The sequence below is a fragment of the Apteryx mantelli genome, chromosome 1 (genome assembly GCF_036417845.1).
Source record: "Apteryx mantelli isolate bAptMan1 chromosome 1, bAptMan1.hap1, whole genome shotgun sequence".
NCBI lineage: Eukaryota > Metazoa > Chordata > Aves > Apterygiformes > Apterygidae > Apteryx > Apteryx mantelli.
In genome coordinates, this window is record NC_089978.1 from 15455532 (window position 1) to 15482367 (window position 26836).

Genomic DNA, 26836 nt, shown 5'->3' on the forward strand with positions numbered 1-26836 from the left:
CAGCTGTGTACTAAGTGTAGTTCTTTTGCAGTCTTTTTTTCCTGTGACATTAGCTTAGCTGGCATTATCTTTTCAAGTAATAAAACGAGTTAATCAATAATAATTTAGGCTTCTCATTATGAAAATCCTTGTAATTTGATAGCATATTTTCTCTAATTGATCTTTTCGCTGACCCATTTTCTTAATGCTGCCCCTTATACTGTCTGTCAACAGTTTACTAAGCCACCCTCTCCTCAAATTTTTTCAAAACATAGTGATTTTATGACACCATGAGATCAAATTTTGTAATAGTCAGTTAAATAAAATATGGAAATTTGTTATATTACTGTGATATTGGAGATAGGAATGTAAAAAGAGTCTGGGTATGGATAACGGTGTATGTGCGTTTGATGCACATAGAACATAACCTAATCTAGTCTGCTTTTCCTCATGTAGCTTGATTATCTTGTGTTTTTTAAGTCCATTTTTCATGATCATAGGCACTTTGGGACAGGGAGTGTTTTTCTTTTTGTCTTGTATTGTTAGGCATGTTATCAGTCTTGGTAGCATTTGTATTTTGGTGATTCTGAGAGTAGTGTCATACAACTGCCATCTATTAATGTAATTTTAATTTTCTTAAGTTGAAAAATTTCTGTTGTTACAGTTCCAAGAGCTTTGATGCAAAATTCAGGAACATTTTGGAAATTCAAATCTAGAATTGAAGAATTATGTCTTCAATATCACGATCTTTGTGATTAAAAAGTCAACGTTTGGCAGCAGGTCTTACACAGTGAAATTAATGTACCTGAGCCTGCAGTTGGTTTCACACAGCTGGAATTTCTTTACCATCTTAGTGTGGCGGATGAATGGCATGGACTCAGGAGGGTTTGCGTCCTGAGACATTTATTGTTTATTCTAACACATATTTATACTAAAAAGTTACCTACTTCAGCAATTCACAGATACCCTTTGCTAAGCCAATCATCATGCAGATTATGTCACAGGTAGCCAGTCATTGCACCGATCACGCACGCAGCGGTCATGTCTTGTTTGCTTCTTTGTGGGAGAAACGCTGACTTGTTCTTAGCCTTGGTTCCCACTGGCTTTTGCTGGTTTATCTGTACTTTCTCAACATGTATCATTCCCAGCTGCACCGGTGTCCTTGGGTATACTTGCCCCTGTTCAGACCCTTCTTTGTTCGAGCTAGCAACAGTTTCCCCTGTTCCCCTTTTCCCATGGTGTGCAACTTTCCTCCGACTTAACCCTGTCATGACCCTCCACATCTTAGAAGTCAGCTAAGGTTAAAAAGAATGCATGTAAGTGGTAGAGTTTGCTCCAGACAGGACTATCTAACCCTCCACCGTACTATAACCTGTCACAAAAGTTCTGTGATGCATTTCATATACTGGAAATTCCATTTACTAGAATTCTATATATAGGAATGAGTTTCAGCTGTTGTATCTCAGCCATTTTTTAGGTATGTCTATTAAACCAAAATCTTGCAAACGCTTGAGAGCATTAACAGTGACCAATATTAACACAGCACTAAAATAAGAAGCTACTTTGGAATCTTTTGTCAGCATTTACAGGAGTATTTTATTTAAATAATACTATTACCCTGAAAACTCTTGCTAGTCATTCAGCACAATGTTTAAATTAGATTACTACTCCTCTTTTGTGTTAATTTTTTACTTGTACCTGACACCTTCTAAAGCATTCCTCTTCTTTATTTCATAATTAGTCAGCTAGATATCTGACCTGCTGCTGTTTTGGTATGTGACTCTTTAGGATCCTTAAAAGATTATTCCTTATTACTGGAGTAGAATTAGAGTCCTATTAGAAATCGTTTTTAACTGCAGTACCTGTTTTCATGTGCTGTTGCATATAATGCGATAACACATACATTTTCTCACATACATAGATAATTTTTACAATGATTTCATTAATAATAATTACTCATTAGCAAATTTAATACTATAAGAGCTGAAATTAGTCAAAGATAACAAAATTGGATTCAAAGTTATTTTAATTAGATTATCAACATAACTAGTAATTTTCTGTCACCATACCTTTCATATTTGATTACATCATTCTGCATTTATAGCTGCTTTTATATTGCAATGCTCACTGGAACATGTTTACTACTGCAAATAGTTTCTACAGCTGATGCAATTCAATGTAGCCTGGTAAGTTAGATACCTGAGCGTACTGTTCTTAAAGATAGGGCAATAGATATTGATGCTGCTTCAGTAAGATAAAGTTCATTCAATTCCTGTTGTTTTGGGCTATGTTAAAATTCAGCACTTATCTATTAAATCATAAGATCATGGGATCATTCTTATCAGCAGCCAATGTTTGGAAGGGAGTACTACATTGTTTTATTGATTTTGCAGTGCTGAGGGAAATCATCCAAGAAGAAAATGGATGACCTCTCTAGTTTGTGTCAACTCTATTTTTCTATTATTTTTATCTTAAAGCTGGCCCAAGTATTTTGGGTATTGCTTATGCATTAATGTATGCAAGTGTGCTTGAGCAATATGGAAAATGATTTGTGGGTGGAGAAAAATGCACTTTTTGAATGCTAAACTGAGGACTGAATTATTTCTCCTACTCAAGTTTATTTTAGCATAAGTATAAAGTAGTGTTGGGCTACAGATCACAGATACACTTATATTCTGAGAAGGTTTACATTTATGAAGCATTCACAATTAATGGAATCGAAGGAGGTCTTAGGACTGATAGTCAATATGAGGCTTCTTTTCTTATGGCAGATAATGCCTTTCAAGCCAAATTGAAGTTGAAGAAGAACTGAGATGCCATTTTTGATCCATGGTCTGCCTCACTTCTGAGCCAGCACTGGGGAAAAGTACTTTCAATTTTTTTTTTTTCCTATGAGGCTTTCCTGTAGGAAAAGAGTAGAGATTATCAAAGAATGACTGTTCAGAGGAACCTTCTGTAACTTGTTAGCTTAGAGTAATATTTGAGGTGAGGTCAGAGGGGGCTGGCCTAAATTTGAATTAAGTTAATCAGAATTTAATTTGTTGTGGTAATGTTTAGCTCTACTGAGAGTTAAACAAAAAATATAATTATAAATTATAGGTTCAAGGCGTTCTAATTGGAATAGTAACAAATTACAAACATACGTTGACTTATCCTTTCAGTGGAAACCCACAGAATGATATAGGATGTGGCATCAAAAATTCTATGTTCTGGTTGATATGTTCATCTGTGTATTCCTCATGTGTAGTCATGAGATAATGTTTCGGACAGCACTGTCCTGTGTGCAACAGGATCAGGGTGCGTGTGTGGAAGAATGGTTAAGCGAGAGAGGGCATGATCTCTTAGAAGTGAGCAATCCTGCCTTCATGATGAAGGGAGGGCCTCACGTCTACGCGAACTGTCCTTGAGCATTCCTAGACCATTACAAAGGGGGAAGACAAGTAGTGGTAAACAAGTAAAGGAGGGGGCCGACAAGCCCCTCCACATGAACAGCAACCTTGCACCAATCATATATCTGCTTTAGGCGCATGAACAGAGACTGTAAGCCAATCATATAGCTGTTGCTAGCACATGCTCTATCGCTTGTCTATATATACTCTGTAAAAGCTTGAATAAAGGGAGAACGATCATACTCATATTGAGACTCATCGTTGCTCCGGGTCCGCCTCCCACTCCGACATGCGTGTTCCAGGAGTGAGGACAGAGGATTTACTGGCCTGCATCCCCAAGTTCGTTTCACAATCTGTTTTTATGTGTATAGTAAAGACCATCCTTTTTGGTTCACACTGCTAACAGCTAAGCAAAGAACATCTTTGGCTAGAGTTGCTTACGTTTTCTTGCACTGATTCCTCAGAGAAGCTGGAATTGAATATAGCTGAAAGGTGTTTTAAAACAGCACTCCCTAACCTTGGAGTAAGACAAACAGGAATGTCTCTTTGTGTTTCAGTAAGAGGAGAAATATTTTTTAAAGCAGAACAGAAATCACATCAGATTATCAGATCAGGGTTAATGGAAAAAGTGAGACCTTGGCTTTATCTGAATACGTAAGATGTTTGACAAAAACCATCTTGAGAGTAGGGCTCTCTGCCATTCTTTTTCATAATTATTGCTGCTTGTGACAAGATGCTTTGAAGTTTAAAGGTATTCTAAAGATTACATAATACAGTCAATGGTCTTTAAAGAGTTCTGATTCTTTCTTAATCTAATACATATACCTTATGCCTTTTTGTTCCCCTGCCCATTTACCTATGTTTTCTCCGATGTTACCTGCTGTCTGTTAATTGGATAGAAGAAAGACTCATTTTATCAGTAAGACTTTATAATTCATGGCAGCAATAAAACTGTGGGTGTATCAAGAATAGCAAGGCTTAGCAAGAGGGAGGCAGTACCTCTGAGACCCAGTGGTCACTGCTCATAGAGCTAAGTGAGAAAACACGTCTTTAAAACTCATCTGTATGTGCCATTCTTTTATTTTAAAATAAAACATTCTCACTATTAAACAAGGGCTCCCTAAATAGTGAATTTTCCTCTGTATCCCTCAGTATGGTGCTCAAAATTAAAAACAGCATGACTTTTTCTGAACAGTTGCTTGCTGGTATACAACATGAATGGAAGAGCATAAAAAAAAAAAAAAAAAAAGCTCTTAAGAGAGCATATGTGGAACAAACAGAAGTGTCCTGTCTAGTTTTGACCTACAGCTGGCAGTGATCTGAGGTGCTTCCTGCCTTTTATTATGTCCATCCCTCTCCATCTGGTACTTGGAGGCTTCTAGGAATTCTCTGTCATTTGGACTTATCACCTTCCAAAATGCATTTCAAACCTGCTCAATATGTGACTTCCATAATTCCAGCAGCCACTGCCAGGATTAAAATTCATAGCCTAAGGTTCATCAACTCATTAACCAAACCGTATAAAGTATGCATACCACTCTGAGCGCCAGGGCTATTTCTCTTTTTTATTCCTTCCCCTTTTAGACAATGTCTGTCCTATGTGAGAGTTGACAGTTTTTAAAATTTTTCTTCTCTGCCAAATGAATGCTTAGTGAACGCATGAATGACCAGTGTTTATCATTGATAAGCCTATACAATTACCCATCTTTTTTTCCCCTGTTGATGACAGTATGGCAAACAGTGTGCAACCTTCTTGCCTTTGATAGCTGAGCATAAAAGAGAGGAGACAGAGCTACAGGTAAGTGCTACTGCCAGGGGATATTCACATTCTTAGTGTTCCATGTCTAATGGAAAAGTCAAAACACACTTAAACCTCCTACTAGCCATCCTGAAATACTGTTTGCAGACGATACGAAGCAAGAGAAGAACAATTTGTTGCACTGCTGAAATTCGAGGTAGACTACTACCTGCATTCTCATTCCTGGACTCAATGCTCAGCTGATTGGCGCGTTGATCAGGGAAAGGGAGCAAGAAAAAGCAGTTATCTGCTGAATGTTGCATTTTGTATAATTCTTAATCCAAAAGAAGAATGAAAAGGCAAAAATTATTTGCTCTTGCCAGAATCCTGAAGTGTGTTCAATATTAAGCAATCAATAAAGAAGAGTTAAAAATTGAAAAAAAATGTGGTCATGAACAGAGGCCCTTTCAGAATGTGCATAGGGAAAATTTTTTAAGAACAACTCTTTTGTTTATTTGCATAGCTTTTTTTTTGGGGGGGGGGTTCCTCTTTTAGAAAATTCTGGAATAAATTATTTACATTTTTGTACCTAGTTGCTATCCAGCGAATATCTCCAAGGATGGAGATTCCACAACCTCTCTGGGCAACCTATTTCAGTGTTCAACCACCATCATAGTGAAGAAGTGTTTTCTTATGTTCAGATGAAATTTCTTGTGTTTCAATTTATGCCTATTGCCTCTCCACTCAATGGACACCACTGAGAAGATTCTGACTCTGTCTTCTTTGCACTTTCCCATCAGATATTTATAAACATTGATAAGATCACAGAATCACGGAATGGTTGAGGTTGGAAGGGACCTTTAGAGATTGTCTAGATCCCCCCTCAGTCTTTTCTTCTCCATATTGAACAGTCTCAGCTCTTTCAGCCTCTCCTCATATGAGTGATGTTCCAGGCCCTTGGCCATCTTTGTGGCCCTTTAATGGACTCGTTCCAGTAGATCCATGCCAGAGTAGGCTCTCTTGTACTGAGGAATCCAGCAAGGGACACAGCACCCCAGCACAGGACTCAGCACTTACCAGTGCTGAGCAGAGGGAAAATATCACCTCCCTCAACCTGCTGGCAGCAGTTGCCTAATGCAACCCAGGAGGCTATTGGCCTTCTTTGCCACAATGGTGCATTGCTGGTTTATGGTCAACTTGTGGTCCACCAGCACCCCCAACGCCTTCTTTGCAAAGCTGCTTTCCAGTCAGTTGGCCCCCCACTTTAAACAACCCCACAGAGCTTCTCCATAGCATAAGGTCACAGTGTTTGTGTAGAGACAGGCTTAACATAGTAACTAGAAGAAACTGCCAAACTTCTCTCTCAGGTTCAGTGGAAAATGCTTACCTTCAGCCAGAAGTTCAGCAGAACAGCACTGTGGGAGACAGCACTTTAGCTCCACCCAGCACAGTCAAAGATGGCATGCCGACTAAAGGCAGCACTAAGGAACCACTGGTTTAGTTCATAGAGTGTCTCAACTACTGCCTTCCAGCAGGATGTTAAAAGTAGTTCCTTAGTATTTTCCCCAGATACTGCATGTCTCACTTTGCTAACTACTGCAGTGAATGACCAAGAAGTCCTCATCCACAGAAATCAGTACTGCTTTTATTCATAGTATTGGGAACTAAGCAGTTATCGAAACATATTGCCACAGTGATAAGCTTTTTGTAAGAATATTTGTAACAGGTTCAAGAGTAATTCATTCTATGAAGTGATTATAATTTTCTCAAAGTGTGCTTCTAGATGACCATTTCTCATGATCTCAAGTAATAAAAGCGATAACACTGGTCTTAACAAGCAGCTGAGCCTGTTTTGCCTTTCTTCTAGAGTCAGACATGCACAAGGAATGTGCACATAATGCAGAACACTTCCAGTTTTGGTTCAGGCTTAACAATACAATGAATACAAAATAAAATAAGTCATTAACTTCATTTCAAAAAGCCATTAGAGGCTAGAACAATGTTTTTTAAACATTGGCTTGGCCTTTCCTAATAGGAATGCAATAAAAAGGCAGTGAAACCTTTGAAATGATGACAAATTCAGCCTTGAAATTAGATACAGTTTCCCAGTAATGAGGTTAAAACAATATTGGAACAGCTCTACTAGGAGAGCTGGTGGATATGACATTGCTTCAAGTCTGAAGGCAAAATTAAATATCTTTAAAAATTAAATGTTTTATCGGGTTTCTAATAGAAATTCTGTGGATGGGAGCATGTGTGTGTGTGTTAGAACAGAATAATAATGGGTTTCCTTCTGACTAATTTTGCATGGTATTAATCCCTATGTTCTTTTTTTTCTTTGTGGCTCTTTGAGAATGCAGGCAGCTTTGTATTGTTCTCTACCACAGGGCTGGTCAGAAGTTTTCAGTGTGGTATCAAGTCATCAGGCTAGATGTGATCATGATACTTGTTGGCTGTGATGCAGCCAGAAAAGCAAGATGGAAGACCACCCAAATTGTCACTTCATGTCCAGCTCCTATCTCAAGCAATAACAGCTGATGCTTTTTACCCTAAGAAATGCCAAGTTCAAACCTCTTCATAGAGATCCATTTTACAGGTTGCCTCCTAACCATGAAAATACAACATGGCAATATGAAAAACCTCTTTCATCTACTCTCTGATATTTTCCTCCCTAAGCAACTGAGAAAAATACTACAGTATATACCAAGGTCTTGGAAAAGAGAATCTGTAAGGGTTTTTTTTATGTATTTGTTTCCTGCTGCTTGATTCCACCAACATTAGGATAGTAAGCATAATATTGGAAAAGTTCCCTGTGTCCCTAAGACTTCAAGACTCATTACTTTTCTTTGTTTAAACTTTCCAGTGGGGACACTTCAGGTGGTAAACTGCCAAGTATATATGCGGATGTCTTGAGGTTTTCTTTGGTATGGTCCAATACATTTGGCCACAACAGGAAACTGAACTGACAAACCACAGGCCACATCATTTGAGGTAAATGAAAGCTCCCTACTCCTTCGAATGCAAAATGTTGTTACTACTTACAAAATGTAGCAAATAACACCACGAGAACTATATGGGAAATACCAAATTGTTAGCATGTACTGAATGAATTTAGATAATAAAAGAAGCAGTCATTCAACTTTTGGCAAAGATTTCAGCTGTTATCCTCAAGGAACATCCATAAGACACCTTAAAAAATGATCCAGGGGGCTAAATTCATAGCTTTACTGGAATATGAAGTCGTGTACTTATTAAAGTTATAGACTTTTTGGCATGATATAACTTTATTCTCACAGCTTAAATCCACAACTTCTCTATATATGATAATTGTCTATGTTAGAGGGACTAATGATCAGATAACTTCTCTTCTTGCAAATATTCTCCTCTGCTCCCTAGGTGCTAGCTACCATTTTCTTTCAAATTTTTCCCTCTGTGTAATGGCAGGAAGTTAAATGCAGAACAGTCTTACCTAACATGTATTTTGCTTGAAGTTTGCTGCCTATATCACACCTAAAGAAGTCTTCACTGTGATAAAAAGGCTTGTTTTGTGCTTTGGTTTGTTTGTTTGTTGACTGAGTAAAAGGTCTTGCTTTCATCTGCAAACACTGCTCCTTTTTTTAACTACCCAGTAAAAGTAGGCATGAACCCCTGTTTTGAGAACCTGGATTATATTTGCAAAAATTTCTAAATCATGTAGGAATTAAATTTTTCAGTTTCTTCACATTAGAGAAAATCTGGTTGTTGTGGAGAGGTCATATAGCGACATTTTCCCTCAAAAGTATCTTACCAGATACTGAATAAATGTACTTTACAAGTATGTGAACACATGAGCATGAGTAGCAATGAGTGAATCTCTTGCTGTTCCAAACTTAAAAATGCACTTGTCCACTCTACAGTTTTCTTTGTTTGAATTGCTGTTAGCAGTTTAGTGAAAGCAATTTCTTAACTGTAGTGTAACTAAACCTCTTTCCTGAACTGAAGGAAAATAAAGCGTGAAAAATAAATATCAGAAAGTATGAAATGTGCATATATTGTTCAGTGGTAAGACTGTGGGAGGCAGAGTTTATTAAGCTTTGTACAACACCATGACTGGTAACTGTTCTGCTCAGTGGACTGTTTTGATAGGTAGCTTTTCTCCTATTAAGTGCAGTAGCATGAAAATGCCGATAATACTGACAAACATACCCTGGGATGTTGGCTCTTATTCAGCATGGCTAGCTGTGCTAAGTACCGAGTCCACTTTCAGTAGTGGCTGTAGTTTACTTCATTGTATTTATTAGCCTTAATATTGAGTATTCAAGTACTAAGTCTTTATCTACTGTTACATTAAGTACTCCACCAGAGCTGGTTTTGATTGTGGGTTTTTTTTTCTTTCTTTCTTTCCGGTGTCAAGGGAGGTGCTGGGTGCTCTGTTGTTGTGGTTCCCCCCCACCAACACCGTTACAGCCAATATAACTCATGAGCTCAGTGGTTAAACGGTTCATGTACACTTGATGTCCACTGTGGCGTGAGCCCTGTAATGAGTGCACTGTGGCCTGTTCTTCTCATGTTTGCTCTTAATATGGTGTGCAACTGTGAAAAGGAGCGTTTTAGTCACAGCACTATAGGTAGCAGCAATTTAGCTCAGTACAAATCTGTAGGTGGTTTGCTATGGCTCACCACACAGCCATTAACGGTATCATTTTAGCTCAGCACAGAACTGCAAGTGATAGTATTTAAACTCCCTATAACGCTGTGAATGATAGCACTCTCTTCTTATCCAGGGAGACACTTAGAGACAGCCGTTCTGACTGAGCGGGTGCTTTGAGTGAGTCAGATAAAAGCATACATAATCTCGTCATTTGCAAGAAGACTTAGCATCGTTGAAATCTGGCATTGATTTTTAAAGAGATTAAACAAGAATGATGGATCACAGAGTCAGCGGATTCCTGAAGAGAAAGACAACTGTGTTCATACCTCCGAACGTTAGCATCAGCGTAGCTGAGCAGTTCTGAATCACTCTCTGGAGAGGTCTGCTTTTCTCTATGCACTGTGGAGGCTGGTCTTAAGAGAGTTGCTTAATTTAGGTGACTAAAGCAAGTGGTGTGGATACTCTTCCCTAACCCTCCAGTTGTTCACGTGGCCTTGACTTGTTCAAAAAGTTAAAAATGGAACACCTCCCAGAGGATTTTAGGATGCAAAATATACAACAGTGAAAAGGAGAATGACAATATGATGAAGCAGTAGGGTAAGGAAATGAATGTCTTTTGCCTCATGGCCTAGCTATTATAAAATGAGGAATGTGATTGTCTGTTCCAAATCTACTTATGTCGCATGTAGGCAGAGGGGGAGAAGTGAAATGGTTACATATCTTTTTAATCATCTGCAGTATCCAATAGTAAACCTATCCCAATAGTATGTATGAGTACTGTGATTTGGTGACCTTATTTATCTAGAACTAAAGGAAACATCTTCCTGTAGAACTTACATTTTTGCCTTTAGTTTAATTTCTGTACTATATAAGCATAATTAAAATTAGTCTAACATAATTAATAGTTCAAAGTAGAATATTTCGTTGTGTTCTTCACTGAATTTTTGTTGTTTAGTGATCATTTCAGATAGAGTATCGAGAATTTGTAGATTTTGTGCTTTCCACTTGCCAGACAGCTCTTAACAATTCTTAATTATTAATCTGCTATTTTGTATTTGTCACCTTAATCTGTTTCATGTTCATAATAAAGGTTAAAGAAAAGATAATTATTCCAAGAGTATGAGAATTAAGCTAAACTGAGGATTATAGAAATGATAATTTTCATGATTTGACAAATTCCTTCTTTTAAGTGAAAGCTTGGAAAACTCTGCAAAAAATAAATAATACTGATATTAAAAGGGAAAGGGGGCATAGTGAATAAAAAGTTATGTTTTCAAAACTGTTTTTTTTTCTTTTGTCTCTGTAATGGAACCCTGTGACATTTGAAAGTCAAAAAGACAAATTTCTGGTATCTGAATAATACACTGGTAATACTAAACAATGGTTGTAATTATTTTTCACAAACTGAAAGACCTTTCTCAATTAACAGTGTTGTTATTCAATAAGTTATTGGCATGCATACTGGCATGCTGCAGGATTTCAGAAAATATTTGATTTCACTATAATTTGTGACTTGCAGAAATACTGAACAAAACACTGTGGATGGAGTATAATGTATACCCCCTTAGTTTGACATTTCTATTTAAAAGTATCGAGAATTTTAAAGCTTCACCAGTGAAATCAGTTTTAAAATGATAATCCAGGAAGTTTAGATTTAACAGAATGGTGAAGATCACATGACTCACTCTTGAAAAATGGAATTTTATGGCATCTCTTATGTCCCAGAAGTATCTGATTTATTACAGATATGTCTTGTACTGAAGAAAAGCAAAGGGAAAATTTTGAATGTGCAGAAATATCAGAAGTTACCCAAATACTATTAATTATGCATTAGAAAATATTTACCTCATGTGAAATAAGTATCTGAAAACCAACTTTCTTGGCCATTAATAGTCCTAATACATTTTTTGTTGATTAGTTCCTTCTGGTCTTTTTGTAATTCAAACCTTCACTTGTAGAAGCTTTTTGAAGCTTTGGGGGAAGACCTCGGGCATTAGTATCTGAAAGAGAGATTCACTTTTATCGTTCATGAGCTCTGATATTTAGATATACAAGAGCATCATATTAGGATTACGGCTATGTTGTATGTTACACCACTCTTTCTTGGACATCCTTAAAAAATACATGAATTAATCCTTCCATTCTACTGAGCACTAATATAGTATTAGCTGGAATGTTGACCTAATCTGACATCACACTTGAGTACATATGTGGACCAACTGGAGCAGGTAAGGAAGAATAATAGCAAATGTAACTTCCAAAGGGGGAAAAAAAAGAAAAAAAAAAAGAAAAAAAAGAAAAAATGAGTTAAAATAATTTATTAGAGGGCACAAGATACAGTCTGTGATTATGTAAAATATAACAACAAGTAGTAATGGGCTCAAATCATGAATACATTAGTGTTCCCAAACAGGGATGTCTACAGTGAAATGATAAGCAAGACACAATGCCAGATCTTTCTTTAAGTGGCTTTTGTCTTTGATTTGGGCATTTCTTGTCTCATTGGGTAAAATGGGGTCTAGTGCGAGACACAGTAAGTTTAACAGTTGATTTATTTTGTCTAGCATTTGGTAGAGTCTGTCTACGTTTGGTTTAGTTTGTCTAACAGGAAACAGTTAAAGGCAAAAGAATAAGATCTAAAAGCTGATCAGTTCCTACCTCTAGAATGTTACTGCATTAGTGAGTTTTAAGGTTGTATTGTTGTTAAAGCTTTAATAAATATTTAATGGGATCTTTAAAGGTGTTAAAATGAATTACAAATACTTGGTTTGGCAAGATATCCTATGTTTGCTCCATTGCATTTCAGAATTTTATGTTAGAGTAGACCTAAGACTGAAAAAGGTACTTCTAGAGAAAAAAAGAAATCTGCTTTCAAAATATCTCTTAGTCTTCTGTCTTCTTCTCATCATAGTCTTAAATAATTTCTATAACTTTTTCTGTAGTCTGTGGTAGTTTAGGCTATAAACTTGTGTGTCTCCCAGCTTGCAGAGTGGGCAGTGTGTGTTGTAGGGCAATCTGCCGGTGTAATGGATATGCAAGGCTACCTTTTCTCAGAACCATATTTAAGCTTTGTGGAGTTCTACTACATCCATCACAACTTCAGTTCTCCAGACACTGAAGGAAGTCCACAGAGATTTATATGGTATTTAATCACAGGAAATAATAATAGCATTTTTGTTATATCTTATAGGGCACCACTCAAGTATTACAAGTGCTTGTTTTTGAGAAAGATCTTCTACAGTGATAAATGAGAATAAATTCCTTAAAAATTAAAAAAAAAATCTAAGAAAAACTAAGTCTGAATGAAAATTTAGTCTTGCCATGATTTAACTTTGTGTGATGTATGAAAAAAGTGTTCATTCAGTTCAATAGCATTTCCAAGTAACCCAAAAGGTCTCTTGTATTTTTAGGTTTTTTCTGGTCAGCTGTTCTTAGATTTAACACTAAAGTTTTAAAATACTTGTTATAATCAAGAATTTGTAATATGCGCAAAATACTTCAACAATGATTAAATAAATGAAAATATTTTCTGAAGACTAAAGAAAACTGTAATTAAAAACATTTCTAACTTTCTAAGAAAAGTACTTTAAAGAGAACAGCATTGCATTCCAAACAAATGGTTTCCACTTTGCAAAAGTATATTTTGTCATAAATTACAGAGTGCTGTTATGAAAATTTCTTAATTATCCTCACTTTGACATTACCGATGTCAGTGAAAAAGTTTACTGTAAAGTACTAATTAATCTTCCAGCTACAGAGAAAGTGTATGGTTTTCTATAAAAACTTCTTATTTCTGACCTGAGTCTTGTTGGAACATTTTTATTTTGACTGTTTTCATGAACTGTAAAATAAAATTTACCTTTCTCTTTTCACACACACATCAATTTTATCTGTACAATAGTGGATTTGAGAAGTCCTTTATTACTTCATTCAGCAGTGTAGACAGTGCAGCAGTGTAGACAGTGCTATAGTATATTGTAAAAAACTCTTAATTCCTATAATATTTAGAAATATCAAATAGAGATATTTTTCTTCTGTGTAAAATATATAAAGTTATAAACAGTTTATCAGACTGGCTCAAGAGAGATAAGTCTTACTAAAGACACGGAATTAACCACAGTGCTTGCGGTGTTTTCCTGATGTTTAAGAAATGAGAAATTGTAAAATAAAATAAAATAAAATAAAACAGTTCCAGTCTCAGCATGCTATTAATGGATTTTTTCAGTATGAAATAAAGGATTAAAAATAGATCTATGTCCTGTTTCTAAATCCACAAACAATTCTAATGTATCCACAGAGAATTTCATCAAAACTGCTTTCCAAGACTCTGATCACAATATTCTCATAATTCACTTTGAATGAAGTTCGTCTAGCAGCCAGCTTAATTTAACAGTAACCAGCAAAAAAAAATAGCTCCAAAAGTAAGAAGTAGTAAATGATTCACTCATTTCTGCTTTGGAGCCTTGAAGTTTGTCTTTGCTCTGGTGCGTAGAGCCCGCCTGAATGTTGTTATAGTGTCTGCCCGGGTTCCTCGGTAGTGCTGGGAAAGGATCGTCTTTGGACTCTTAGGAGTCGGTATGCTGGGAACTGGCTGGTTGAGCACTACTGGTACAGAGTGGGAGGTTGTTTTAAAAGTTCTTGTGGTTAAACTCAGAATGTGTCTTACTCTTTGTAAAGAGGATTTTATATATATATGTGTATATATATATATATATATATATACACATATGTAAGTTGTTTTGTTCTTGTGACAGGTGAGATGTGACCACAGCTGACAGTGATACTACTAGCTTGGCTGTTTTCCTCCATCCTACATTTAAATTGCAAATGGCCAAAAAGCTAACTTTGCTTTTAAGCTTTTATTATTAATTTCAAGAGTAACACACTTAGAGATGATTAATACTCAGGGCCACATGCTATCTAAGATAAACAAGCCCTGTGTTCTTGATGTAATAATTTAGCAAGTTTGTAAGTCAAATTTTAGATTAACAACATATTATTATGCCAGCAGGCAAAGATTTCTGTTAATTAGTTCACAATTAGTCCCTCTTATTTCTAATCTCAGAGTATTAGATATTGATGGAATTAATAGATTAGTAGCTGCATCTTGATAGTGTCAAACAGGCCAAAATGCAAACAGGGATGTTTTTAATGGGATTTATTGATTTATGTGCATATGCTGCTTAATCAGTTTTTTGCTTGACCTATAGAACTGGTTTTGTTTATATCTTACTTCATAAAGAAAATGCAGGCACTAGGGTCCCCTTTATCATAATTGGAAGGAGTTTGTTGTTTAAAATAGTTTTCTCCATCATGCAAATGTAAGTTTTAAGGTAGAGCTGTTTTTGCATGTCCCTCACATGCTGCACTCCACTAGCCTAGTAGGAAGTCTATATGGCCTTCATTCTCACTTCAAACTGATGTTAAAGAAGAATAAATGTCTGCATTGAAGTATTATGTGCTGAGGAGAATCTGAAAATGAGATACTATGCTACTTAGAGATGCTGGCACACCTGACTTCAGGATGTCTCCATGAACTTCTTAGGAAACATTCAAATTTCACAGCTCCATAAATGTTAAGATTGAAAAATCATCAATAGTCTCATCTGCACTATAAAACAGGCTAGAAGATTTCAGCCTGTAACTCCTGTAATTGCAAAAAGTGCTAGTGAGATTTAACTGTTCTAATCTCTGTCCTCCCTCACCCAGACTTGTGAACCCAGATTTGCAAACATCCTTACGATTCACAAGTGGGGCCTGCCAATGAAATTTTCCACCTAAAATGATGTAGAAGCAAGAGCATCCTTGTACCATCACATACAGCCAAAGATTTTTTTGATCTTCATTTTGCAAGTTTATGAATTTCCAGCACCTTTCTTGCCCGGGGTGTTCGGAGGGAGGAAATAAATAAATAAAATAATAAAACCAACAATCCTCCCCCCCGTAACAAACTGTTAAATGAACATTGGTCTTTCAGTATCACCTGCATCAGATCTTGAGTGAGCTGCGTAGTCCCTTGAAAGTTGCTCTCCCCTACTCTTGGTGATGGGGCAAGCTGAATCTCATGTTAGGCATGTCACTTACACAATGTTCTTTTTTTGCAAGATTTAATCAAATCCATCTATCTCGTACAAATGCATTAGTGCAGATTTCTGCAAGATCATTCATCCTCCTGATAGATTTGTGCCGAATCACTGTGCAAATCTAATTTTTGTTGCCTTTTCCTTAGCTTTTTAAGATTTGGACTAATTTACATACTCCCCCCACCCCACCCCGGGGAAGTGAGATTCAGCAAGTTAACCTAATAGCAGTACATACACAGCAGCAGATTTTTTTCCCCCTTAATTTTATTGGTTCATACGTTCCAAACAGTTAAAATAAAATTTACAACACCCTGCTGTCTTAGCTGTAAACTAGCTTGCAATCAATTTGCTGTAATGAAATTAAAGCCATAGGGTATGACTGGAGAGCAAAAGTCCTTTGGTACTTCCCAGAATTCATAATGAATATAACTGTTAAAATCTAAATAGATCATGTGGAAATGCAGATTTTTCCAAACACTAAGGAAAGATTTAGAATACTTTATTCTCAGTTAACCATCCAACTACAAAATTCTAATTATCTCATCTGTAGAGATCTAGAGGTTTCATTTCTACATGATGTTTTGCAGATACCTTGTAAAATTGTACCTCCACTATGTTTAATTGCAGACTAACAAACAAAATTAATCTACCTTTCAAACATAAGACCTATTTCGAAATGAGCCTGAGGTCTACAGGATCTGTTTTTGTTTGCTTTCCAAGTAACCTAAAGAACAATTTAACTTTTGTGATTCATTTTTTAAGAGCATTATTTTATCTGAAAAAGGATTGTAGATCTTGTTTGATATAACTGGTATACGATATTTGCTTTGCATATCAGCCTTCTATTTAAGAGTTTTCAAAAGAGTGAGGGTGTTTTTACTACCTATTCTAGGCACCTCGTTCAGGCACCTTAATGTGTCTGTCTTCCATATATAATCAACAAAGACAAAAATAACACTCTGGAGAGATTATTTTAGGATCTAGGTTAAGAGTCTGTTTGCCGTCTAACTTGAGCAATTGCTTGTTTCCAAGCTGTTGTCAGTACTTTACGTAACCATAACATGATCTCATACACAGGGTACTACAGTTCCGTGCGAACACTATTCCAACCACTAACCTGTTGTGAAACCATGAGCTTTTCCAAATAAATAGGTCTTGATAAGTTTAAGGGATATCTACATATCAAGACTCTTCATTTTTTGATTATCTATACCTACTAGCTAGAACTAGCAACTTCCAAGCTGGCTTTAAGTATAGGCCCACCTTGACTCAAGCTGAAATTAGCTCATACAGGAAGATCTATTTTCTGATTCCAAAATCTGATTTTCTGGGTGCACACTTGTTTGTTTCCCTAACCCAAAAGCTTACTAATCTTAATGATTACTTTTTTATACAACCCTTCTTTTCACAGGTCTGTCTCATTCTATGTAAAATGAGACATAAAGAAACATTTAAGAGAAAACACACAATTTTTAATTATGAAAAAGGAACTTGCTCATGTGATGGAAGCATTATAAACCTGAGGGACTGCTTTTCTAGATTCTCCCACCTATTACAATAAGACAGCTTCCTAATATTTACAGTAGCATAACTTTTCCTACCTGCATGTGCCTAGCAAACCATATGAAGTGCCTTGATACTTCTATTTTATTTCATTGTCAAGACTTGGATAAGTAGTATTTTCCACAGCTGTCATTTATGTGCCAGGCAAAACAATGGGAATGTTTTACTTGTTCATTTGAAAAAGAAACAAATCAGAATAGAATTAATACAGCATTTCTCTTGCATACAGAATTTAGATAATATGTAATCAAAGTAAAATTAGTATTAAAACATCAGCTAGACACCTGCTAAACTATATTTCCTCCTGTTTCTCCTCTCAGTATTGTTTATTTCACATATTATAACCACCTTGCCTTGTTCAATAACAATGACAGCATTTGCCGTGTTCCAGGAGATAAGGCAATAACATTATAACCAATTACTGAGTAGCAGAATTTTGCAGGAGTGTTTTAGTGGATTACTGCATACAGTTCTGTGATAACTCAGCAGATGAATTCAGCTGCTGCTCCCATTGTTACTTCACAGTTTTTGAGGATATTTAGGGAAAACAAACACACGGGATGTTAAGTAAGTGTATGGCTTCCAGTTGCTGTTTTCCCAGGTTTAGCTGCTCTTGTCATAGGTTTGGAGTTCCTTTCCGCATCATCTCTTTAAGTGTGAACTCTCAAAGTGAGCAACACAGCTGTGTGGCAAAAACAAACCAGGCAGAAGCTGTTTAGTAAATTAAATGTATAAGTGTGGAGTCCTTCAATCAGATTAGGCTTTGAACTGAAGAGCTTAAAAGCAGGAGCATAGTCTACCTTGACAACCCCGTATTTTCAATACAGAAAAGGCACCTCAAGAAGGTTCTGCAACCTAAATCACGCTGCCCAAGTTGTGCTGTGGGGGCCTATCTCTCTTTGCTCACCATCAAGGGTGTGCAAAATGTGTATGCATGTAAATAAGAAACGTAAATGAAGAAAATAAAATGAGATGGGATTATTCCATGGATTAGTCTGCAGGTCCAGTATTTAAAATGTACAAAAGACTAATAGCAGGCAAAGCAGTACAGGAATTCAGATTGAGATTATTACTGATGGAATTTTCTGTTTAGATAACTTTAATGCTAGTGGCCCAATTCCTCAAGCCTACCATAAGTTTCTGGTAGTGGAGCAGGTTAAGTCAGGCAAAGGTTTTAAAGAATCCATGCAGGCACCAAAGGGTTTGCCAAGAAGCAGCAATCATACGCAAAAGTTGTTGTCCTTAACAGGATGGCATACAGGAGACCCTTTTCCCTATGATTTAATATTCCTTATGGCCTCATGTTATGTACTCAAGAAAGTGAGGGTGTGGTAGGTTGTTATTTTGATACCAAAACATGCAAAGCAAGCTCAGTGTATTACTCTTCTGTAGGGAACCTTTCTCCTTCTGTGGCTGTGATTTTCTTCTCTGGGACTGCCTCTGCTCTCAGAGAAGTCAGCAGATGTTTGGGCATTAAGTTCAATAGATGAGAGTCATTATTTCTGCCAAACAAAATGAAGATACTTTTTTTTTCAGTAGATATGTGATAGGTTATATGTAGCAACTTTTTACCATCTCTTTCTCTATTGCTTTCTCTCACTCACTCGCTCCCATCTTCCTTTTTCATGTTTTCTTACCATCTCATTATTAGACAGAGAATGCTTTCTAACACTACTGTATTAGCCATTACATTCGTCTGCCCATTTGACTTGTCAGCTTCAATGCTTGTAAAATACCTTGTCCTGACAATAAAGTAGAATACTAAAAAGCTTAGCAATTCTACAGACTAAGACTTTGTAGCGATGTATTTTCTAATGTATGCAACAGTTATTTTTCCCTGTCTTGCTTTGGGGCTGGCCTCTTGGTGCTTAGCTTGGGAAAGCAGAAAGGAACCTTATATGAATTTAGAAGTACTATTATGCAGAGTGTATTAACTGAGGTTTACAACAGTTTGCTGTTGTGAAACAAAAATTCTTTGGAGAGCTGTTGGCACTAAGTACAACAGCAGAAATATCACCAACAGCATGTTCTTTACATTCCCGGTGGAACCCAGAGGAACCCTGGCTGCTTTCCTTCCTCATTTACATTTATTTTCTACTTGTTCAGCAGAGTTCAGAAAGAAGAAAAAATTCAGTTTACACAGGTATACTACGTTGTTCTTGGACTGTTTCTTAAGAGATGGTAAAAATGCATGTTGATGCTTTAGGCCTTTTTTGGCAAGAGGAATCAATACTGCATGTATATGAGACAATATTGACCACAGAATGTGAATGCTTATGATTTAGCCAAATTATTTTTGCAGCCTATTTCATAATAAAAAATTGTGCTTTTCCATTTCCTTTCTCTCTTTCAGGTGGAGCTTTCATTAATCATTCTTTAGCCATTGTTTCTGTGCGTGAGTGTGCATGTGCATTTCTGTGTGTGTACTTTAGTTTGGTTTTGTTGGGAGTTTTATCCAATATTTGTGTATGTTTTCTATTTTTGAGAAGGTTCACATTATAAAAATATTTTATCTCCATGTTTCACAGACATACAAGAATTTCGAATCATGAAAATATGAAGTCAGCTCTGTCCATTTTAATAGATATATTTTACCTTCAGTAAGCCAGCTTTTACAACACAAATGGTGTCACAAAGTTATCAGGAGTGATACAGATTTACTGACTGACCTATTGTGATATTATGCTTCACATCCTTTGTAATAGCATGATCACCCATCAAAAAGAATTCAAAGTATCAATATTGTGACATTCTCATATAGTGTCATGACACCCTGACATAAAAATCTCTTGCTGCAAAAGAAATGCAGATGGTTTGGTTTGTAAATAATAACTTATTCTTAGTCATAATGACAGAGTGAATTTTGATTTTGGTCCCTCTCTACTTATGTATGTTTTTTGGTTGTCCTTTAAAAAAATGTAGGTTTAAAAGCTTTCACTGACAGTGCTTATACAAATTTTATATATATATATATATATATATATATATATATATATATATATTCGGGTCTGTACATAGTCATCTGATGCACTATAATACTCTCAGTGGACTGTAAAATTTCAGCTAAAAGGAACATACTTGATGGTGCAAATCATTTTTCTCAGGGACCTAGATAAATAAATAATGTTTGCTTTAAGTTGCACTCCAGCTATAAAGTGCTCTTTTCTCATAGGATGTACTAAAAACTGAATAAAGCACGATCAGCACTATTATATCAGTGGTATACAGAATAGTACTGATTCATAAGAAATATTCAAAATATTCCCACAATTTCTCACAGTAGCAGACAGCCAAATGAAGCTCTGGATCAGCATCTTTGGAATCTCATCTTACGGACCGTGGCATTTTCTAGGTTGGCAACCGAGGGAATATCCACAGGGCGCGGAGATCTGATTGCTTAAGTGTCTAGTATAAACCAGCTGGAAGCAGCTGCACAATGCTCAGAAGCTTATGTTGCCAAAAGCTGGTCGGTTGTAACTGAAATGGAGAAAGTTCTTGTTAGGCTCCCTGATGTTGCATGATCCCTTGGAAAAACAGAGACAGAGGGATCCTGAGTCCAAATTGAAACACATTTTAACCAGCTTTCCTCTTGATTTCTCATCATCTCCAAAAGAAAATTTTTCAGAAACAAGTTCACCTCATTAGGTGAATTAGGTGGCTGTTAAATGCATACCTGTATACGCAGAGTTGTGTGCACCTGGAAAACTGCACACACACAAAAGGACTGTATCCAAAGTATGACCCATATTTGCTAAACATCTTTCTGTGGTTTAATTACTTGAATCCAGATCCGGTAGCCCAGGTAATGACACCAAATGTTCCAAAGATGTCTAGTTATCTTGCCAGAAAGTGTTTTCTTGTATTGCAGCTTATGTTGTTTTCTGGTTGGTTGGTTTATTTTTTTATTTTTTATTTTTTTCCAAAAGGCTTGCCAGTGAAAATGCAGAGACATAAAGATACAGTAGAATAATAGAACAATTTAGATTGAATGTACCTCCAGAGGTAATCTAGTGCACAATCCTGTTCAAAAGAGGTCTAATTAGATCAGGTAGCTCAGGGTTGTGTCCATTTGAGTCTTAAATACCTCCAAAAATGAAGATCCCATAGCATCTCTGGGCAACCTGATTCAGTGTTTGACCACCCTCCTAGCATTTTTTTTTTCCTTACATCTAAAAGAAATTTCCAAAGTTCCAACTTGTGTTTGTTGACTCTCATCCTGTAGCCATGCAACTGTGAGAAGAGTCTGGCTCTGTCATCTTCTGATCAGTATTCTCTGATCAGGTAATTGTGGACAACAATAAGGCCTTGCCTTCCCTTTCCCTTCTCCAGGCTGAATGGTCCCAGCTCTCTCAGCCTCTTCTCACATGAGAGATTCTCCAATCCCTTAACCATCTTCATGGCCCTTCACTGGACTCGGTCCAGGAGGTCCATATCTCTACTGCACTGGGAAGCCCAGAACTGGACAAAGCACTTTGTTGGCACTGTATAATGTTCTAACGAGTAAGTTTTGCGATGAGGGGAGAGCTTTAGAAAGACAGAGGGATACTCTTGCACCTGCTCATATGTTCTTTTTTTTCTCTGAAAGGCATACCAGATTATTGTCCTAAATTACTGATAAAATGAGATTTAGATTTTCAGGTCATTTTGTTGTTTCTGGACTTGCCTAGGAAAAATGAAGCTCCTGGTTTATTTTCCTCAAGTGGTATGCATAAAAGACCATATTATTGCTTTCTGCTCATTCTATTTTTATATTTATCACCATTTTCCTATGCTTCAAACTGTTTTCCTGTTATGATGCACTGGTTCCTATTTCAAATTACTCCTGTGGAATGTTTCTGTCAAGTCCATCAATTCCAATTTGCCAAAGGGGCCTTGTTATGCTATTGATTTCTCAAACATAGCACCTTGCTATTCTCCTAAAATCAACATGTCTGTTCATCAAACCTCACACCTTTGTGATACGATTAGCCAGTATACATAAGGGTTGTGGCTTCATATTTGGATTTTATATGCATCCTAGCAGGGATCCTTTTGGTTGTAAGTTTTGTATAGTGCCAAGCACACTCTCACCATCTAAAAAGATTTAGGAGAGCACACACATGCGTTCATCTCTACTTCCTTAATAAACCTTGGCCTATTGAGAGTAATAGTCTTTCATTACTTGTGACCAATGTTCAAGTATGGCTTAGTTACAAGTGGCTAATGAGTCTTTAGCGTTAAATTAGTCACAGAGGAATACTTGTTCACAGAACAAGATTGCCTTACACACCGGTATAAAGCGGATTCTTCTAGCAGCTGCTCAAACCTTAAATATTAGCGGTGCATCAGGGCACCAGCAGGTACGTATGAACACTTTTCAGCCCTTGCCTACCCTGTGTTGATGTGAATCTGTTTTGCTTTCTCAAGACAAAATGTTAGTGTCATGTCTGTCAATTAATGACAGTATTCACTATTTACATTAAACTGTTCATAAGGAACTAAGGAAAAAAGGAAAAGACCATTGGCTGGAATACATGCAGTAATTTTTTTACGGTTTCAACTGACATTCTGAGACTATTCTGCTGCTTTTGCTTAATGTATGTTACCTCTTTTTTTTTTGGAAGGATTTTCATTGTTTTTGAATTTATGATTGTTTCCAAATCTAGTTAATTCCAAATAGAAGGGAGCAGAGCTCAGAGGAACAATATTGATATTTTTACATGGAAGACTGGGTACTTATCCTTGCTGTTGCTGTTGTTGGGAAGGTGATATTACTCAACCTTAAAGAGCAGCACAGGTCTTGGATCATTAAAAACAAAAGTGGATTTGGTGCAAATCATCATAGTGTTTTGGGAACCTAAATGCCTTCTATTCAGGAGTTTACTGTAGCTCAATGCAAAAAAGAAAAAAAATCAGTTTATATCTACTGTCATTAAAATTTCACCAAATGAAGCAAAGAAGTTTATTATTTGTTAAACAATTGCTTATAGAATACACAATTATGGTGTCTTACTTTGTCTTTTATGATTTACTTGGTCAATTTAAGAGGTTATTACCATATGCATGTCCTATTAGTGTACTCGTCTTCCTTTTTTAGCTTACTACTTTTTTAAAAAAATTTTTTCCTTGGCTGGAATTTATCATTTTGAATCAGGAACATGTATAAGTCCCCATGATAAAGGGCATAAATTAGATCATGGTGTAAAGTTCCCTTCATTTGGGGCTTGCTGTTACTTAATATTTAATGTCCACGGCTCTTGGGTTGGATTTGGCACTTGAGTCATTTCCTGTGTTCTTGCACATTTCCATATCTGCAGGAGTACCCTGGAGGCCTTGTAATTTGAAGGCAATAGGGACTTTCTATCAAGCTCTTGACCAGTCTCTTAATTATTTACCATGTCAAAGATTCTCTAATGTTTTTATTGCCCCCTCGTGGGCCATTTACTAAAAAGCAATTTGCTGATCTGGAGACAAATTAGCTTTATTCTGACTTGTTCTAGTACACAGAAAAAGCACTGTAAATGGGCTTTTCAGGTCATCAGAAAATTATTAAATTCTGCCTTCATTTTTCACATTCTTAAAAAATCTATTTTTGGCTTTGTTAATAAACATCTTAACATTTTAATACTGCTGTTGCCTTTTTTTCTAAAGACTATAGATAAAAGATGGAGGTGAACTATTAAAATTCATTAGCCTTTTTTAGCATTTACAGGCTGATTATGTGTCTGATTATGAAGGCTAGATCACATTTGGTCAAAACTGATAATTTGGCCACACTTGGTTCATGGGCAATACAGGTTTAGGTCCCCTGCTAGTTCTACCAAGTGGGACTTGTGTTGTGCCACAGATGGGAGAAGGGCTTTTGTCTAAGCTAAGACAGCAGATTTGGGAGGAAAATAGTTGGGAAAGCTGTTCACCATCATATTGCCTTGGCATGCCCAGCTGGTTCCTTCCTGAAATGGAGTGGTGTGTGGCCATTGCGCTTTCACACCTACCCATCGTCTCCAAAACTTCCCTTCCCTGCCTCCCTCCGAGGAGTGTCATACATACCCTATCACTCTTGGCCATGTGAAGGTTTTTATGTGAAGGATCAAGTCTGGCTCAAGAAGTAAGTCTAGCCTCTGACTGTTTTATTCTTGCCACTGACTTGAACGAGAAACTGTGGTTACTACATTTCTGAAGTAAGGGTGTCAAGTGGCTAAAATCAGGCAGGATGAATCTGGATGCTAGGAGCCAACTTCTAAGTAAATCAAGATTAGTTCCAAAAGGTCCCTTTGAAAAAATTCTGAAAAGCAGTTGGCACATCTCTGCATGCAGAAATCAAAAATATAGTGTTCCTGTTGCTTTTGCTTCACCCCACCTCCCTAAAAAATTAACTGCTTGAAAATCATCTGGGAGCTTACAAAGTAAGGCATGGATTTTGGGTTATTCCCTAATATTGTGCTCCTTACATCATTTTAAATTGATGAAACATTTCATCTAAGGTGGGCAGGTAGAAAGTGCACTTTTTCAATCAGCTATTTCCAATATGCCTGTATTTCAGTGTCACTGTTCACAGTATGTGCAAATATGTCTCTGCAAAATATGTCTCTGTGATTATGTATACAAATTGACTCTTTTTTTCCTGGGTGAAACATAGACAGAACTGAGGACAACGTGTTTTTTCAACTGAAATTTCCAATGTTTTCTTTTCCTCAGTCTTTTTTTTTTTTCTTCTTCTTATTTTCACCTTAATATAACTGATTTTCATGCATCTATAATTGTTCTATCTCTGGGACTGTTGTTCTCTTCTTTTTTCTCTACAACCCTCATTTCAGTTGCATTCATTTCCAAACATAAAGGTATTTTGAAAATGCTATCAGTTTGGAAGACGTTAGCAGGTGATCAAAGTATCTAGAAAAAGTGGGGGAAAGAAGTCATATATGTGCTAGAAGAAATGTGAAGCGTTAGACACAGATACCATGTTGCAACTCTAAGTTACAATGATAGAGAGAGGTACAGGAAAGTGTGGTATGTTACAGAAGTAGCTTACAGTCTAGGAATGGTAAATTATGAAAAAAAAAAAATCTATTGAGAAGAGAAATCTTAAGTATACTGAGTAACACAGTCAGAGTAATAATGTGAATATGCATCTCCTGCATTGTTTCTGTGATTTGGGGCTCTAGTTGTTCTTATTCTTGACAATTTGTGGGGGGATTCGTATGTACAAGGCACTGAGACCTGCCAATTTCTAACACAGGTTCTGAACACTGTAAGACAAAAAATAAAAAATAATAAAAATAAATAAATAAATAAATAAATAAATCCTAGACTTTGTAGAGCTTAAAAAAGTTTTGAACAAGGTAAGAATAAGTCATTAACTGTAAGGAAAAGATAATGAGTTTTTTCCTCAGCTGGAAATTTGTACATGTAGCAATGATGGTAAGAGCATGATTACTCCTGATGGAGATGTTGTTTAGAGGGTGTTTATAATTAGACAGAGATTTTTCCAGTGCTTTGTCCTGTCCAATTTGTTCACTTTGATGGAAGAATCAATAGCGCTATCAACAATAATTGGGAAAAATAGTAGCTGCTAATATAACACTGTATGCAAGTCTTCCTCATTATAATTGGCTTTTAGGAGCAGTCTGGGCAGAGTGGCAGAACATAGGTAGAGGCTGGAGACTGTGCAGACTGGCAGCTTTTTCATTTTGATGATTCTTCAGTTTCAAAGGCACTCAGTGTAGCTGTGGTAGCAGAGAAGGAGGCAGGGAAGTTCTACAAGTGATCATGTCCCTGATAAAGATAAGCATGGTAATTGAAAGAATAAGTGCATAACTTTCTGTGAATGCCACTTTTGCTGTTTCTCTCAAGCTGCTACTTAAAGGCTTGAAGATTTCACTTTAACTACAATCACTCATGTACTGCGACATTGCAAATACAAAAGCTACAGATGAAAAAAACCCACCAAAAATGGAAACCTGGAACAAGGTTTTCTTTTCTTAAAGAGAAAGCTTTTGTTTTACTAAAGAATGTGAAAAAGGAGAGAGGGTATTCCCTGTAGAAAGGATGGATATTTTCAATTAAAATTTGTTTTTTTCTCTTTCTACCTCTTTCCATTTTTAGAAAATAAATAAATGTCAGGGAGATAGGGAAACAAGGAGGCATTAGTCTATGTTGTGAATCCCACACCTGGGAGAATACGAACACAAAACCACACATAATCCATTTATCATCCCACAGCACAAAAGAAAAAGAGGAAAATCTATGAAGATCTTGACATATTATTCTGTACTTCTGATATAAAGGAGTTTATCTGGAGTCAGTATAGCTCAGCATGTATTAATTCACATTAGGACCACTGGTCTGTTCCCAGCCCCTCTAACTGGTGAATATGACCTGTTATTTTCTAGTGGCCTGTATAAAATGAATGAACGGCTTGTCTGAAGTACAGTTTTCACTATATTTCAAAAAGTATTAAGGTCTTAGTTTTTGT

The 26836-nt window shown here is 36.5% G+C and overlaps 1 protein-coding gene across 1 annotated transcript in view; it reads left to right on the plus strand.

Annotated features, from left to right (window-relative positions):
- CNTN5 (contactin 5) overlaps positions 1-26836 on the plus strand; it is a 672212-nt gene that overhangs the window by 301233 nt on the left and 344143 nt on the right. The window lies entirely within an intron of this gene.